Source organism: Cnephaeus nilssonii (genome assembly GCF_951640355.1).
Source record: "Cnephaeus nilssonii genome assembly, chromosome: 6".
In the NCBI taxonomy this organism is placed as follows: Eukaryota; Metazoa; Chordata; class Mammalia; order Chiroptera; family Vespertilionidae; genus Cnephaeus; species Cnephaeus nilssonii.
In genome coordinates this window covers 20,299,730-20,315,474 of record NC_137077.1, presented here as the reverse complement: position 1 = coordinate 20,315,474, position 15,745 = coordinate 20,299,730, and positions in this window count along the sequence as shown.

Here is a 15,745-nt window from a genome sequence, read left to right as displayed (position 1 = left end):
GAACTGGGCTTTGTATGAGAAATAAAAGAAGAAAAACATTGATGAAAATAACCTAATAGGGTAGAGAGGTATGTCGGCAAACAACCGTAATTCAATAAAGATAATTGCTTTAATGGAGGCTATTCAAAAAATAGGGGAAGCTTAGCAGGGTAGCCAAATACATCAGCTAGAGCAAGATGATTTAACAGAGGAGGTAGCATTTGAGTTGTGACATGATGCATGACAAGGGGTTTTGTTAGGTGGGCTAGCTGAATTTGTTCCAGGTTTTGGAAATGGTATGCAGGCTGGTCAATGCAATATGGTGTTAGGCCAAGGGATGAGTGGGGCTAGAAATTTAGCTGCACTCCACAGGGTGGAAGAGGCATCTTTTTAAAATTATTAATTTTTTTATTTACTCATTTGAGAGAGAGAGAGAGAGAGAGAGAGAGAGAGAGAAGAAGGGAGAGAGAGAAAGATTGATTTGTTGTTCCACTTATTTATGCATTCATTGGTTGATACTTGTATGTACCCTCATGGAGATCAAACCAGCAACCTTGGATCAAACGCTCTCACCAACTGAGCTACCTGACCAGGGCCATCTTTTCCTAATTTGTCTGAAGGCACAGTATAGGCTACCATCCTGAATGTGGGCAAAGGCATAGGAATGTCCAAGAGCAAAGTGTGTTCTGAAAACTATTTGTTCTGACAACCATTATCTCAGAATTCCCAGTGTAAAAGCACAGAGTGAGGTGATGAGAAGGGACAGTGAGGCCAGGTCCTGAAGGGCTCTGTCTATGACCATAATGTTAGTAGTGGTGATGTTGGGAATGGAACCTTGGTGTCTTCCTTCCAGACTGTTACTCGTTCTTCAGCACCAAATTGCCTCTAACTAGATACTGAGCTGTGTGCTGGGTCCTGGTGGGGACACAAAGAATATGCACAGGCAGTGCCCTGAGTTTACAATCAAGGAAGAGTGCGCCACCTACGGACAAAGAGTAATAATAGGAAAATGTGATAAGTAGCAAACAGGGAGAAGAAGGAGCACAGAGCACGAACCGAGCACCCAAAGTGGTATAGCCACCTTGGAAGGTGGTTTTGGACATTGCAGATGTGATTTGCCTCAGGCCACATGCTCTAAGCCAGGATTCAAGGTCAGGGGATCTGACTTCAAAAGCCCTAAAAATGCCTACACTCTCTAATTAAACAAGTCTACTTCTAGGAATCTATCCTAGAGAAATAAATGAAGATATATGCAAATACTTAGCTATAAAGATGGTCTATGAAAAATTTTTTACAACAGCACTTTTTTTTAAAAAAGGAAACAATCTAAATGTCCAACAAAAGAGATTGGATAGGTGTATTGTATTATAAAAGATGGAATATAAAATAGCTATTAAAATGATTTTTAAGTATATTTATTAATGGAAAAAAGTTAGACATCTTATTGGATGAAATAAGCAAATTAAACCACATACTGCATAGTTCTGTTTTTATAAATGTATTGAAGAATTTATACCTGGTAGGGCATAGTAGTAGTTAACTTAAAGAGATGTAATGATGGATAACTTTTATATTTTTTGCTAACCTGAATCTTCCAATTTTTTCCTATAATGAATAGGTCTTACTTTTGCAACAACAAAGTCATAACAGAGTATTTACAAAGAGTTTCTATTTCCTCCTCTGTAAGATGGGGGAACTTAGAATTAAATAATATAAGGTAGCCTGGCCGGGGTGGCTGAGTGGTTGAGCGTCAACCTGTGAATCAGGAGGTCATGGTTCGATTCCTGGTCAGGGCACATGCCCAGGTTGCATGCTCGATCCCCAGTAGGAGGCGTGCAGGAGGCAGCCGATCAATGATTCTCATCATTGATGTTTCTCTCTCTCCTCCCTTCCTCTCTGAAATCAATATAAAAAAATAATAAAGCATTTAAACATTCAGTTCAGGGCCTGAAAATAGTTAAGTGTCATTAAATATAAGCTACTGATGCTACTTTAATAACAACTGCCACTACTCTAATTACTAGTCCTATTGCAACAACAGCTCTACTCCCACACCATGACTTTCACCACGTTACTATTACTGGCTGTGGTTCAGGGCCAAAGCTTGAAACCAGGAAAGGGACAGGCTGGGGCTATAATTCTGGTTTCCAATGGAAAAGGCTTTGCTTCAGCAGCAACATTTGAATGGGAGGCAGAGTTAGAGATTAGAAAATGAAGTAGAGAGTCAGTTATCAGTCCAGGTCCTGGCCTTGGTGCTGGGTTGGAGTTCTGAAAGTGACTTTGCTTCGGGTCAGGGCAGCCTTGGTCTGAAGGCCTGGGAGTGGGAAAAGGGCTGCAGAGGCTGGGACCCCCTCAGAGAGCCTCACAAAGTCTACTCTTCCCAGGAAGGCTCAGTCACTCTTCCCTTTGTCCATATTTCAAATCTGAGCACATACCAACTGAGAATCCTGCTCCTCTCTCGAGTCTATTCCAGTGACAATCTTGCCCACCAAAAAAGATCACTCTGACCCTTTGTACCACTCCAAGATCTTACCCAGCTGGGGTTTCTCCTTCCAAAGCCAGGCCTTCTTCAGTCTTACCATCACTTCTCAAGTCTGTAATCAGTAGTGATGCTCTCTGATCTCTGTTATCTTGCTCTTCCAAAATTATCTCCCGTATGAGCTATTGAATGGCTCCACAACATCTTAGCCCAAACTAGCTAAATTAAGCCACTTTGGGCTGTTTAATAGATATATTAAAGCAGGATCCCTAAATCTCAATACCCCAAAGATAAATGATGGTGCATTCTTCATTTCTGATAACATTTTCCAGTAATTGCAATGTGGCAGGATGCTGAAGGACCTGCAAAGAGCTTTATTATTTTTTTTAAAGAAACTGATATTTGTTTTGAAGTGTACTTTACATAACAGTAAAACACACAGGTCTTACATGTACAGTTGGATTAATTTTGACAATTGTATTTACCCATATAACCACTATTCCAATCAAGTTATGGAATATTTCCTTCACCCCATGAAGTCCCCTTATGCCCCTTTGCAATCTATCTGCCCCACATCACCAAATACAACCATTGTTCCAATTTTTACCATCAAAGGTTAGTTGCAACAGGAACTGTCATTCATTGCTAGTGAAAATGCAAAATGGTATAACCACTTTGGAAGATAGCTTGGCAATTTTTTTACAAGGCTAAACATAGTCCTACCATCTGATCCAGCAATTGCATACCTTTCAAATGAGTTGAAAACTGATGTCCCCACAAAAACCTGCATACTTAAGGTTTAGCAACTTTATTCACAATTGCCCCCAAATTGGAACTAGCCAAGATATCCTTCTATAGGTGAATGAATAAACTGTGGTATATCCATACAGTGAAACATTATTCTGCAATAAAAACAAGTAAGCTATCAAGCTACAAAATAACATGAAGGAACCTTAAATGCATATTGTTAAGTTAAAAAAGCTAGTATGAAAAGGCTACATATCATATGATTTGAACTATATGACATTCTGGGAAAAGCAAAACCATAGAGACAGTAAAAAGATCACTGGTTGCCAGGAGCTTAGGGAGAGAGAGGGATGAATAAGTAAAACACAGGGGATTTTTAGGGCAGTTGAAACTACTCCGTATGATACCATAATGGTGGATATATGGCATTATACGTTAGTCAAAACCTATAGAACTGGACAACACAGAGAATGAATAATATAAACTCTGGGCTTTAATTTAGTAATAATGTATCAATATTGGTTCATTAATTGTAAGGAAAACTGTGTGTGTGGAGTGGGATAAAAAGTATATGGAATACTTACCTGGCAGGGGAGATACCATGATCACGAAGGTGGTTTTCCCAGGGCGAGGCTTATCCATTGCACTCCGGATGTGCTGACCCCTGCGATTTCCCCAAAGGTGGGAAACTTGACTGCATAATTTGTGGTAGTGGGGGACTGTTATTTATTTAAAAAAAAAGTATATGGAAACTTTCTGTACTTTCTGTGTAATTTTCTGTAAACCTAAGCTCTGAGAAATAAAGTCTATTAATTAAAGCAAAACAAAACAAGATCACGTTTCCTCAATTCCATGTCCCCTTCTAGCTATTTTCATTCCTCTCCTCCTGTCATGGTGCCAAGCTTCCTTCTTGGGTTGTCTAAGTAATACTGAAAATAATAGTTTACATGTATTGAATGCTTACTATGTGCTAAACACTTCATGCAAATTGTTGTCTTTACTCCTTACAACAGTCCTATTGCATTGATATTATTTATTAAAATAGATTTGGACCCTAAAATGTGCAAAGTTTGAGTACCTTGGCCAACGTCACATTGTTAGTAAGCCGTGGCAGCAGTGCTTGGGGACAGGCTGCTGGACTGGAGGCAGAGCTCTTAAGTCACTCTACCCAAGAGCTCCATTTTCTCACTGGAGTCTCAACATTACATAGCTCTCTGGGCATACTATCCTGTCATCTGTGAAAATGGTGCCTCCTGGGGCATCCTCGGAAGGGCGCCTTCTGGAGTTGTGCCATGTGGTAGCCCTGCTGATCTCCAATGGAACCTTCATCTCCCTCAGTCCCCATCTCTTCATTGGACCTACTCTTGCTAAGGTCAATGACTCCATTTTAATAAATCCAATGGACAATTTTCAGTCTTCATCTTATTTGACCTCTCAGCAGCATTTAACATAGTTGACCACTTCCTTCTTTCTTTTTTAAATCTTCATCCGAGGATATTTTTCTTTCTTTCTTTCTCTCCCCCCCCTTTTTTTACTTTTATATAAAAAAATTCTTTATTGTTTAAAGTATTACATATGTCTCCTTTTCCCCCGTTGACCTTTCTCCTGCCGTTCCCACCCCCCAGCACATGCCCTCACCCTCTACTGTCTATGTCCATGGGTTATGCTTATATGCACTCATACAAGTCCTTTGGTTGATCTCTTACCCCCCCTCTCCTGTCCCTCCTCTGAGGTTTGACCATCTGTTAGATGCTTCTATGTCTTTGGATCTATTTTTGTTCATCAGTTTATGTTGTTCATTATATTCCACAAATGAGTGAGATCATGTGATATTTATCTTTCTCCGACTGGCTTATTTCGCTTAGCACTGTAAATAGTAAGAGTTCCTTCTTTTTTATAGCAGAGTAGTATTCCATTGTGTACCTGTACCACAGTTTTTTAATCCACTCATCTGCTGATGGGCATTTAGGCTGTTTCCAAATCTTAGCTGTTGTAAATTGTGCTGCTATGAACATAGGGGTGCATATGTCCTTTCTGATTGGTGTTTCTGATTTCTTGGGATATATTCCTAAAAGTGGGATTACTGGGTCAAATGGGAGTTCCATTTTTAATTTTTTGAGGAAATTCCATACTGTTCTCCACAGTGGCTGCACCAGTCTGCATTCCCACCAGCAGTGAAGGAGGGTTCCTTTTTCTCCGCATCCTCGCCAGCACTTGTTGTTTGTTGATTTGTTAATGATAGCCATTCTGACAGGTGTGAGATGGTACCTTGTTGTTTTGATTTGCATCTCTCAGATGATTAGTGACTTTGAGCATGTTTTCATATGTCTCTTGGCCTTCTGCATGTCCTCTTTCGAAAAGTGTCTATTTAGGTCCTTTGTCCATTTTTTGTTTGGATTGTTTATCTCCCTTTTGTTAAGTTATGTGAGTTCCCTATAAATTTTGAAGATTAAACTCTTTTTTTAAAAAATATATTTTATTGATTTTTTACAGAGAGGAAGGGAGAGGGATAGAGAGTTAGAACCGTCGATGAGAGAGAAACATCGACCAGCTGCCTCCTGCACATCCCCCACTGGGGATGTGCCCGCAACCAATGTACATGCCCTTGACCGGAATCGAACCTGGGACCCTTCAGTCCGCAGGCCGATGCTCTATCCACTGAGCCAAACCGGTTTCGGCTGAAGATTAAACTCTTAATGGAGATAACATTGGCAAATATGTTCTCCCATGCAGTGGGCTCTCTTGTTGTTTTGTTGATGGTTTCTTTTGCTGTGCAGAAGCTTTTTATTTTGATGTAGTCCCATTTGTTTATTTTCTCCTTAGTTTCCATTGTCCTAGGTGCTGTATCAGTAAAGATATTGCTGTGACATATGTATAATATTTTGCTGCCTATGGATTCTTCTAAGATTTTTATGGTTTCCCATCTTACGTTTAAGTCCTTTATCCATTTGAGTTTATTTTTGTATATGGTGTAAGTTGGTGGTCTAGTTTCATTTTTTTTGCATGTATCTGTCCAATTTTCCCAACACCATTTATTGAAGAGACTGTCTTAATTCCATGGTATGCTCTTACATCCCTTGTCAAATATTAATTAAGCATAATGGCTTGGGTCAATTTTTGGGTTCTTTGTTTTGTTCCATTGGTCTATATGTCTGTCCTTGTGCCAGTACAAGCAGTTTTGAGAACAATGGCTTTGTAGTATAGCTTGATATCTGGTATTGAGATCCCTCCAACTTTGTTCTCTTTCTCTCTTTTTAAAAAAATCCTCACCTGAGGATATTTTTCCATTGATTTTTAGAGAGAGTGGAAGAGAGGGGAAAGACAGAGAGAAATATTGATGAGAGAAACACATTGATTGGTTGCCTCCTGCACGCGCCCCGACCAGGCCTCGAGCTGGGGAGGAGCCTGCAACCGAGGTACATGTCCTTGACTAAAATCGAACCTGGGACCCTTCAGTCCACAGGCCGACACTCACTCCACTGAGCCAAACCTGCTATGGCAAGCACTCCCTTCTTAACATGTTTTTCCCCCCCCCCCGACACCATATTTCCTTGTTTTTTTCCTATTTCTTTGACTATTGCTTTTCAGTCTCCTTTACCAGCTCTTCTTCCTCTACCTGACCATTAAACGTGGAGTTCCACGGGTCTTGTCTTAGGCCCTCTTCTCATATCACCCTCACACACGCTTATTAGGTGATCAATCTTATCTATTCTTATGCTTAACTTATCATCTATGTATCTAGGACTCCCAAATTTGTCTCCAATCTATTTGGCATCAACATTTGATTGTCTCACAGGTACCTCATGCTCAAAATGCTCAAAACTGAATCCTTAAGATCCTTTGCCACACTTAAACCAAATCTGTTCCCTTTTATTTTACTTTATGTGTGAAATATACATTCTAGCAGAAAATTGCATAAGTGTGTGTATATTTAATGAATAATTATAAAGTGAAATTACTATGTAATTACCACTTACATCAAGAGATGGAGCATTATTGGATGCTCAGAAGTTATTCATGTGCCCTTCTCTGATCATAATAAAATTCCTCCTTCCTAGAGCAATGAGTACATGTTCTTTGGTGATAATCATTTCTTTGCTTTTTGTTATATTAGTTTCAACTCTTATGTATGCATCTCTAAACAGTGTAGTTTAGTTTTTTAAACTTTATGAATCACACTGTTTTCTTTTGAAAAAGTTTAGAGAGATGAAGGGGTGAGAGAGAGAGAGAGAGAGAGAGAGAGAGAGAGAGAGAAACATTGATTTGTTGTTCCACTTACTCATGCATTCATTGGTTGAGGCTTGTATGTGTCCTGACCAGAGAGCGAACCTGCAACCTTGGTGTATCAGGACAATGCTCTAATCAACTGAGCTACCTGGCCAGGGCACACTGTATGTTTTATTTTCTGTCTCTTTCTCAACAAAATGATTTTGAGATTCATGCTTATTGCCAAGTCTCACTATAGTTCACCCACTTTCACTATTATATAGCAACTAGAGGCCCAGTGCATGAAATTCATGCACGGGTAGGGTCCCTAGTGGCTGCCGGCTGCCGGCCGGGGCGTCTCCCTTCCCCTGGCTGCCTACTGTCACTGCTGGCTGGGGGGCCTCCCTTCTGCCAGCTGCCTGCTACCGCCACCTCCGTCCCCATCCCCTGGTCAAGCTCCTGGTTGAACTCCCAGTGGAGGAGACGATTTGCATATTAGGCTTTTATTATATAGGATGATGTGACTATACCATTATTCATGATGATGAATATTCGATTTATTTCCAGTTTTGGGAACCAATATTATGAGCACCCCTTTTATTGACCCTATTTTACATGTGTCCTGGTAATTGTATGCATGCATTTTTCTAAGTATGTACCTAGGGGTAGACTGGCTGGACCATAGAGTATTGTCAGATAGTGGAAACTGGTTTCCAAGGCAATTGAACCAATTTACACTTCCTGGGCATTATGTGAGACTCCTGGTTGCTCCACACATATATCAACATTTAGTATTGTGTACTCTCAGAGTTTTGATCGGTTGCCAATCTGGTGGATGTGGTTTTATTTGTATTTCTCTGATGTCTGTTGAGGGTGAGCACTTTTTATGTGTTTATTGGCCATTTGGATTTCCTTTTTGGCAAAGTGAGAGTTTAGCTTTTGCCACCTGTATGTCTGGATACTCACTGTCTCTCAGATTTTGTTTTCTGGGTAATTCCTTAGTATCTTGTCATCTCTGGTGCCTTTTGCATGATTTTTAAAAAGTATCCATTATTTTTAGTTACTTTCAGCCAGAGGTTTGGACTGAAAAAAACCTAGTCTGTTATTACTGGAAACTATAAGTTCTCTCTATTGTTTTCTTCCCCCCTTATTAATTAATTATTTTAAATAAATCTTTATTAATCAGATTATTACAGATGTTCCCCCTCCCCCCCATAACTCTCTTTTATTTTCATTTTGGGACTCTCTTTTACTTTCATATTACCGATAACAACAACAACCAAGCATCTGTATGTTTAGCCTGCTTCCTTTCATTTTTCATTTACTTACATATCCAATATAGGAATCAAAGAGAGTGCTGGGTCAGACCTTAATGCTTGACCAAACACAGATTTGAGAGGTTAGGATCCTCTTGGCCTGAACTCCAGCTGGGGATCCACGACCATATGCACATGTGTGGATAAAATGGCTGGGGGTGTGGGTGGGGAGAGACTTTTCTGGGACTCCTTGACACAAGAGCCCAATGCATGGTGATTCCCAAACCTGCTGGTGAACTCTTAATGGGGGTGGGGTTACATTCGATTAGGAGAATATGCAGATGCAATGGTTGATGGAATTAAGGTGAAAGTTTGGATGAAAATTGATGGTAGTTCCAAGACGAATGGACAGCATCCTGTATGGAAAGCTGCTGCAGTAAGACTGTTAGATGGAAGACTGATTGAAACAGGCCATCTCTCAATGGGCTGAATTGCATGCTGTTTTTTAGCAGTGATGAAAGAATTAAACAATGGTAAAACAACAATAACAACAAACCACCTCAAAATCCTATGTTTGGGTTTTTACAGACGCGTGGGCAATAGCCAATGGCCTAGCCATATGGTTAAGGTATATGGGTGATGGAAAACTGGACTATTAAGGGGATGCCTGTATGGGGCATGGCCCTGTAGAATTCACTCTGGGAATTTAAGGGGTCTGTTAAAGTAGGACATGTTGATGCTCATCAGAAGAACCTTCTTCCAGATTCAGAAGGTGATTGAAATTGTCAAGTGGACCTTATGGTGCACTCCCTTGAGATGGCCACTTGGACCCATGAAATGAGTGGATATGTGGGTGCTGCAGTAATGCAGAAATGGGCTGAATATAGATATGCTCCTCTTGCACCCTGTGAAGCTCAAAAATGCCAACAAGAACTGTTCTTTCAATAAGAGAGACAGAGACTGGCTCTTGGGAAGATTCCACTGGGTGCGGGGGTGGAGGAGGCCCTGCTAGCTGGCAAGTGGATTACATTGGACCGATGCCGGTAGCCCCAGGTTCCTGACAGGGATAGACATTCTGGACTTTCCATACCTGGTGATAGACACAGTTAAAAATAAACAACATACCCAAAATGGAGTCACTGTGGTAAGCCTAACTTAATTGCAGTTTCAGCCTCTCCCAGGAGTGGAATTTTAAACCAGTCAGTCTAGAATTTTCTGATCAGCACTAGTGAGGTAACCTGTCTGATAAGACCCCTTGCCTTCTCCTAAGGGAAGATGACTTTGCTTGAAACCATCCACTGTTTTAACTTCCTTGTCCTACCCTGTTTCAGCCTATAGAAACTTTCCACTCTGTGCAGCTCCTGAGAACACCTTTCAGTTTACTAGATGGGATGCTGCCTGCTTCATGAATCATTATATAAAGCCAATTAGATCTTAAATTTACTTGGTTGAATTTTTGTTTTTTAACAACACAAATGCTCAAAATAATACAAAAGGATTGGTATATTAGTAGAAGATACTGTACCAAATTGGGCCTCTGAGTTAATGTTTCTTTAGATCAAGGGATGCATACTATTTATAACCCATAGTGCCCAACAGTAGGCAAAGAGATATATCAAATGGACAAATCATGTTGCATATCATCCTCAGAGCAATGGTCTAACAGAGAATTGGAATGGGCACTTGAAACAATTGCTGTCTAAAATGGGGAGAGATAGTCCTGGCCTGGTATTTCAGTTGGTTAAAGTATTGTCCCAATACGCTGCGGTTATGGGTTTGATCTCTGGTCAGGGCATATATAAGAATCAACCAATGAATGCATAAATAAGTGGAACTACAAATCTCTCTCTCTCTCTCTCTCTCTCTCTCTCTCTCTCTCTCATAAATCAATAAAAAATTAAAATGGGGAAGATAAAAGCAAGAGAGACTAGCTTTTATGCTTTTCCGAGTGTGTGCTCCCACTCAACACGAGGGGGGGTGGCTAAGTGGGTTCCTCCTGGATAGATTCCTCCAATTTTCTGGAGGATATGGGAAAGAGGGGGTTAGGGAGAATGCTGGTGTAACTATACAGGCCTTCCCCACATCATTTCAACTTTTCGTTTTTCCTACCTGATGCAGTGGTCCCAGGATCAAGGGTGCAACTGTAGGTGCTGGAAGCAGGGAGGCTTCCTAAGCAAGCAACTGTAATCATACCTTTAAACCTTCATGCCAGAATTCCTGAGGACCTGATAGGGTGGACTGTGATCTGTCAAAGTCAGGGTTAACAGTGAATTCTGCTGTGTTGGTTAGTGGTTGGGTCAGCCTACTAGTTTCCATCCCTTTATGATTGGGAGTTGACCGTCAGGGAGGGACTTGCTAAACTAGTACTGCTGCCAGCAATCTGGACCAGCACAGTGGCTGAACTAATGTACTTTCCAAAGGTGGAAATGTTGGGGCAGGAGGGGGGGCGGGGAATAAATGGTGAAAAAGAGAAATAATAGCTGAGGGAAAAGGAATAAGTGGGTTATGCAATGAGGGAAATCCAACATATAGTATTAGAAATACTCAGAGCAAGAGAATAATTTTATCTCTTAGATAATTATACCAGATGCCTAGAAAGGGTAAAGCTATGTTTGCTGAGACAACCCCTGCTTTTGTAACCTGAAAAGGCTCCCATAACAGCCTGAGTGGACATTGCTCTAGGAGACATCCTGCTCATAAGATATGATGGTGAATTACACCACCTGAAAATGACTAAGTGGAACTCCAGTAATATGCCAGTATCTCTCCCCCACCCTCACCCCCAATCTGACTTTCTTTATTCCCACATTAACAGGGCTTATCTGTAAGAGCTGTTCCCTGAAAATCCATCTTCAGCTCCTTTTCCCACATCATTTTTACTATCTTTAAAAAATTTTTTTTATTGATTTCAGAGAGGAAGAGAGAGGGAGAGAGAAACATCAATGATAAGAAAGAATCATTGATTGGCTGCCTCCTGCATGCCCCACACTGGAGATCCAGCCCTTAACCTGGGCATGTGCCCTGACCAGGAATCCAACTGTGACCTCCTGGTTCATAGGTCGTCACTCAACCACTGAGCCACGCTGGCTGACTGGAGCTATGCCAGTATCTTTTAACTCCTAATTTTCAGACTACATCTGTTACATAGGATATCATACTGCAATAAGGTGTAATACTGGTGTTGTTGGTAAGATTTGACTACCTCATGAAACTGTCTTATGATAATACTGATATTGATGATCAAATGTATTGGGAGTTGAATTAAAGTCTCCTCAGGATGTAATATCTATGGAAAATGACTGACCTGTGCAAGAACTGGATCTATCTAACCATCAGCTGATTTCTGTACTAAATATTTCTGCACAGGTTTATTATAAGGTACAAATAGCAGTAGCTCAAGGTGGGAAAAGAGTAATCAAATTAGTACAAGAATATAAAAATGTATGGAATGGATTTATAGAACATATTAGTTGTTTCTTTTTGTCTATTCCTACTCCACACTGGCTTCTCCAAATGTTAAGCATATTAGTGTTTATACAATTGCTATAGCTAGTCTATAAATGCTACACTAAGTGTAAATGCTCTTACAGAAATGATCATTTGGCTGTAAGGAGTTTATAACCAGAATTCCTATTCAGTATCATGTTGGAAGTCCTAGCCAGTATCGTAATGAGGGATGAGAATAAATAAAAAGCATACACAATGGAAAGGAAGAAATAAAACTGTCTTTGTTTAAAGATAACATGATTGTCTATGTAAAAACACCAAGGAATCTACAAAAAGTTTCTTAGAACTGATAAGTGAGTTTAGTAAAGTTGTAAGATACAAGGCCAATATTAAAAAAGCAATCATAGCCTGGCCAGCATGGCTCAGTGGTTGAGCATCAACCTATGAACCAGGAGGTCACGGTTCCAATCCCAGTCAGGGCACGTGCCTGGGTTGTGGGCTCGGTCCCCAGTGTGGGGCATGCAGGAGGCAGCTGATCAATGATTCTCACTCATCATTGACATTTCTATCTCTCCCCTCCTCTCTGAAATAAAAAAAATATATATTTTTAAAAGTTTATTTAAAAAAATGCTTTTAAAAAATATTAGAAAGGAGACATATGTAAAACTTTAGACAATAAAAAAATTACAAATATAAAAGTTAGAGATAAGTTTCACATTATTTATAGGTGATACTCTAAGATAATCATTACAAAACTATTATCCTATATAATAAAACCCAAATATGCAAATCGACTGAATGGCAGAATGACTGGTCACTATGATGTGCACTGACCACCAGGTGGCAGATACTCAATGCAGGAGCTGCCCCCTGGTGGTCAGTGCGCTCCCACAGGGGGAGCGCCACTCAGCCAGAAGCTGGTCTCACAGCTGGCAAGCACAGTGGCAGTGGCAGTGGCAGGAGCCTCTCCTGCCTCCGCTGCAGGTGGGCTGTAAGGAGTGAGGGGTTCTGGACTATGAAAGCCCTGGACTGCGAGAGGGATGTTTGGCTGCTGGCTTAGGCCCAATCCCCCTGGGTAGTTGGACATCCCGCGAGGGGTCCCAGACTGCAAGAGGTTCACAGACTGTGAGAGGGTCCCTGACTGTGAATTTCGTGCACCAGGCCTCTAGTACTTAATAAGAGAATTTAGTAGATGGCTAAGTAGAAAAAATTAAAAGATAGAAAAGATCCCATTCTATAACACAGAGATACAGCACCTATGAATGAATGAACTTAACAAGAAATACTCAAGATCCATATTTTTAAAAATTAAAATACTATTGAGGGACACAAAAGGAATCAACAAATAGAAAAGAAAACTATGTTCTTAAAAGGAAGACTACACTAGGAAGATGTCAATTCTTTCTAAGTAATCTAGAAGTGTAATGCAATCTCAATACAAATGCCAATAGGAGTTCTTTGGAAGTGGGGGTACTAGTTAAGCTGATCTTAAAGTTCACGTGGAATAAGAAATAAGAAAATATAGTTAGGAAAATTTTGAAAAAGAAGATTAAAAGGAGCTCAAATAGATATTAAAATATAAAGCCAAACTGTGGTGCTAACAAATTAAAAAAACAGAGGGAAGAGAATGGAAAATCCAGAAGTAAATTCAAATTCATACACAAGTTTGATTTATAATGGTAGCATTTCAAATGAGTGAAAAAAAATATTGTTTAATAAATGATTTGGGATAAGATTACATTAGGAAATTGTCCAGTAAAAAATAGTAAGAGGTATGAGTAGTTAGTGGAAAATAAATTACAAATGACTCTTTAACATGAAAATGTTCACTCACAGGGAAATAAAATACTTCCCTCAAAATAAGAAATGCAAATAAAGATTACACTGAGAGAATATTTTTCACCTTACAGATTGACAAAGATCAAAATGTTAGATAACACAGAAATGTTGGTGTTTATATGGAGGACAATTTGGTAATATTTATCAAAATAAAATATATGTCCCCTGGACCCACAATTTCATTTCTAGCAAAAATTTTTATAGATTTTTAAAATATTTTATTGATTTTTTTTTACAGAGAGGAAAGGGGAGGGATAGAGAGTTAGAAACATCAATGAGAAAAAAACATTGATCAGCTGCATCCTGCACACCCACTACTGGGATGTGCCCGCAACCAAGGTACATGCCCTTGACCTGAATCGAACCTGGGACCCTTCAGTCCGCAGGCCGACGCTCTATCCACTGAGCCAAACCGGTTAGGGCTCTAGCAAAATTTTGATAGCAATACTCCTACATGTGCAAAACTACATAGTTTATTAGTATAGAATGTAATAGTTTGGAAATGAATTTAAAATCCTCAAAGGGATCTAATTAAATGATAAATGAGATACTATGCTGACATAAAAATTTAGAAGTTTTGTGATAGTGATATGGAATTATGGCCAAGCTATTTTTGAAAAAATATATTTTTATTGATTTCATAGAGGAAGGGAGAGGAAGAGATAGAAACATCAATGATTCATTGATTGGCTGCCTTCTGCACGCCCACCACTGGGGATCGAGCCCACAACCTTGGCATGTGTCCTTGACCAGAATCAAACCTGGGACCCTTTAGTCCACAGGCTGAGGCTCTATCCACTGAGCCAAAAACCAGCTAGGGCTGGCCAAGCTATTTTGATAAATGAAAAAGTCAAGGGGAAGAAAATACAGAGAACGTGCTACCATTTGTGGTGGGGAGGGACGGGTGGAGAGGAACGAAATATATATGTATATATATTCTGGAATGTGCATAAGTTACCTCCAGAAAAGCATCAGAAACAGTCACATTGGTTGCTTCAAAGGAGAGGATTATGGTAGTTGAGGGACAAGATTGAAGAGACATTCCACTGTTTACTCTTGGATGCTTTTTGGATTTTGAACCATGTCAATAAATTACTTGGCCAAAAAAAGAAAACAGCCCTAGCTGGTTTGGCTCAGTGGATAGAGTGGCGGCCTGCAGACTGAAGGGTCCTGGGTTTGATTCTGGTCAGGTCAAGGGCACATGCCTGGGTTATGGGCTCGATCCGCATTAGGGGGCGTGCAGGAGGCAGCTGATCAATGATTCTCTCTCATCATTGATGTTTCTATCTCCCCCTCTCCTTTCCTCTCTGAAATCAATAAAATATATATATTTTAAAAAAAGGGAAACAGATAAGATTAAACCTAAAAAGGGTGAGGGGAAGTTGACTGACTGTGATTTACACAAATGAGGGTTTGCTTTTCTCTCATAAAAAGAAGCCCAAACTGACTTGTTCAGCTGCTCAAAGATGCCTCGTTCTTTCTTTTCTTCCAGGACCGCCATCCTCAGAGGATTGGCTTTTTATCTCCATGGCTGTTTCCCCCAAACAAGAAAGAAAGGACAAGGAAAACCAAAAACTTTTCCCTAGTGATGCTTTTTGTCCTAAGAATGAGACTTTTCTGTCCTGTCATTGGCCCGAAATGGATCCTAGGCCCCATCCTTAACCAATTCCTGGCAAAGGGGAATGCTTTTTTACTGGCTCCTGGGACGAGGGGAAGGGCATCCCCTCCTGACATCATGGAATGTCTGTATTGGTACAGAAAAGGGGTTCTGTTGCTAGGGAAGGTGTGAAAG